General features: G+C 35.0%; 1 protein-coding gene across 1 annotated transcript in view; it reads right to left on the reverse strand.

The window, feature by feature from the left end:
* Chsy (Chondroitin sulfate synthase) overlaps nucleotides 1-189 on the reverse strand; it is an 18611-nt gene extending 18422 nt beyond the window's left edge. Inside the window, exon 1 of the mRNA XM_018452689.1 lies at nucleotides 30-189. The gene's annotated coding sequence lies outside the window, so the exon portion shown is untranslated. The remainder of the gene's footprint in view (nucleotides 1-29) is intronic.
* Nucleotides 190-3496: the final 3307 nt, after the last annotated feature.

Genomic DNA, 3496 nt, shown 5'->3' on the forward strand with positions numbered 1-3496 from the left:
CCGCCGCGACTGAGAGGAACCGGACTCACCGGACTCTGGAATCGGCGGTCACCGCCAAGCAGTGATGCACATTTGTTCCCGTGCGCCACAGAAAATCATCCACACCACTTTTGCCCCACCAACAGACATCGCGCTCGGCTAGCTTCGGCGTGGAGCAAGCGAAGCGGCGTACGGGCTATCCTTCTCGCCTTCGGCGCACCAAGAGTGAACGAGACAGCGAGAGAGAGCCCGTTCTTCTCTCTCTGATCGTTTGTTTTCAAACGACCAAAAACTGAAAATGCTTTCTCGGCAATCTCGGCCGAAAGAGATATTCTCGATAACATATAAGTTTTAATAAATTTCAGTAATCACATATCCCTCCCATTAATCTATAACAGCAAAAATAATTTCAAAACGCAACAGTTTACAAAACGATACAGATATTAATTGTTTATGATTTTCTATGCGCGTTATATAGGTACTGCGTTCATAAACGTGGTCTACAAGAACTCGACGTGATCGAACGCGTAAAGTGCAAGATAAAAATGTTGGAAATCCCACGTTGAAATCTTTCTTTCTTCCTTATTTATAATTTTTTTCTGAAATAAGTAAAATTATTAATAAATATATTAGGGCTACTATATTTTTATATAATTATTAAATTTATATGTGTACTTTTAAAAGTTTTAAACCAATAACTGTAGGAAAAATACCGAATCACTTTATTTAACAGACAAATAAAAAATTGGTAAACCTTTACATTAGGGGACATCTCTTCGATGATCTTGATCTTGATATATGTTGTCAAGGTCATGATTCTAAGCGACCTTCAGAAGATTTTAAATGATGGTCCCTGTTCGTACAAAAGTTATTATTATACAAATAAAGTTTAAAAATTAATATCTTATTTCTACCATATACAATATTAAAAACTATCCTATATCCTTCCTATCTAGGGGCCTTCGACTGTCTACGCGAAGGGAGGTCCATTTTACTTCACCCCTATCTAGAAGCGCACGACTTTTCACACATGCAAAGTAAGGTTCTCCCCATCTCTCCCCTGCTTAAGAGCATTCGACTTTCCAGGCGAAGCGAGACCCACCCCATCACCCTCTCCCAGCCAAGGAGCGATCAACTTTCTCCTAGACGGGGGAGAGAAGGGAACTGGAGTGGACTTTGCTTCGTTTAGAAAGTCTAACGCCCCTGGGCAGAGGGAGAAGGTGGGATGAACCTCCCTTTTGAAAACTTGGAAAGTCATATGCCTGTCAGTATATAGCAGAAATAAGACATCATTTTTTAAACTTTATTTGTTAATAACTTTTGAACAAACAGCGATCGCCACCTAAAACTTTTTGAAAGTTACTTGGAGTTATGACCTTAACAATATATGTCAAAGTCAAAATCATCGAAGAGGCGGTCCCTAATGTAAAAGTTTACTTAATAAAATTTTGAAAATGAGTTTTATGTAAAATATCTCGAAAATTATATGAGATCGTCAATTAATTTATCAGAAAAAGTTGATCAGTACTCTTTTACCTCTATAACACATGTCAATCAAGATCATCGAAGAAGAGTCCTCTAATGTAAAAGTTTACATATCTTTAATTTTTTTTACCAATTCTCTTTGGAAAGAATTATACAATAATTTTTCATTAACTCTATAATTTTGATCTCTGGCATTTTAGTAAGTCTAAAGTTAAATACTGCTAAAGTATCTCAAATTGAAGAGACGAATGTTCCGTCACTTATTCGCGTCAGCTTAATATAAAAGAGCTTAATACAAACCATTATTCTGTATGATTTAGAGTTAGAGAATCACCAGTGCCTTGACATTTTCGCCAATAAAATTTGACCCTTTTCTCAAGGATCAGCGTTATATATTTACTTCCTGTCTAACATTCAGTAAAATTGAACAATTGTGTTTAATAGGACAGCGCTCGCATTCCACATATTAAAAAAATAAAAATGACAATTAAGTTTCATTAAATCTTGTCAAATACGTAAAAATATTTCTTATTCCAATTTGCTATGCAATAAATGTGCAATCTTAGAGATATATGTGATAAATATGGGATATCCTGACATCTGCAGCGACTGATACAACAAGTACAAACAAAATTTCATCAATGCTGTGATTACAACAAACAATCGTAAACCCGTTGGAACGCTGTTTTATCTGCCATTGAATTACTATTTAAAATCCTCTGGATCGTAAGACTGAGAATCGCTGACGGCAAATGCCGACATAGCAATCGAAAATTATGCGTAATGACAGTTTGCAAAACTATCCAGCAGTCACCGACCACTGTACACGCGTATGATGAGTCACTTTCGTTAATCGTAAATGCATTCCGTTTTTCGAATGACATAGCGCATTCGCCTGTTGATTGGATCATTAGAGCGAGTCATTAATTCCTCGTACAACCCGGCGCAAAGATAAGCGACCGCAAAATATTTAAATAAATATTCAATTATACTCCATCATTGAACGTCTATAAATCCCCGTGTAATCTTCTATCAATGGTAGTCCATCGATTCATCTCGTGTCTATTGTATATGAATTTTTAATGAACCGGAAAAATGGCGAATTGAAATATCAGCTAAACACGCCTAAGCGGTTTTGATGTCTTCCGTGTTTGATACTCGATACCGAAGTAGATAACAGTGTTTCATAACGCAATTTCTCCCATCGATTGCCTATAATGATCTACTTCCTTGGTCTATTGAACGCGATTTTAATCGCTATTTGTCAATAATTTATCAATTATTTGTCGATATTATATTTGTTCGAAATATCAACTACATGCTTGAGTTTTAAAAGAATTATCCAATGTGTTAACTTAATTAATTGACCGCTTTTTTAATATGGTATACTCAACTTTCTTTTTCCAATTGCTATTTCCATTGCTTATAACTTTTTTGATTAATTAATAAAGATGTATACATTTACTTGATATCGTTATGTTCCTTAATGTATGACGTTTTAAAAAAAAATTTTATAATATGTTTATTTTTAGAAAGTTATAAATAATCAAATTGGATGGATACATATATGTATCCACCCAATTCACTCTAAAGCAAATACTGCTTCTTGAAACTGTTAAATATGTTTCAAGGAAGCCTTAAAGAAATGATTTTCTTAAAGTAAGTAAAACTTTTTCTTTCAAGTTTTTTTCTGAGTGTAAATACCGCAGTATGTTCTCTTAGGGTGGAGTTTAAGAGTTATGATCAGTTATGATTGTTTATATGTATACATATAATTGATAGCGAAGTGGCAGTACTTTGTTTTATTAAATATAGGTACAAGAGTCGCTAAATTTTACCGCTGCAGTTTCAACCTTCAGTAACATCTGTGGAAGCGGGTCCGCTAATTTTTTTATATTTCTAGAGTGTAATAGCAGATATTTGAGTAGAATAAATCGTACGCCAAATTCATCTCCGCAGCGGGTATTACGTTCAACTTTGCATCATACACATCTGCGTGACATCATTACAAGTGCCCGCATCGTTAAACGCA

The sequence above is a fragment of the Mycetomoellerius zeteki genome, unplaced genomic scaffold (genome assembly GCF_001594055.1).
Source record: "Mycetomoellerius zeteki isolate Tzet28-1 unplaced genomic scaffold, Tzet1.0 scaffold35, whole genome shotgun sequence".
Classification (NCBI taxonomy): domain Eukaryota; kingdom Metazoa; phylum Arthropoda; class Insecta; order Hymenoptera; family Formicidae; genus Mycetomoellerius; species Mycetomoellerius zeteki.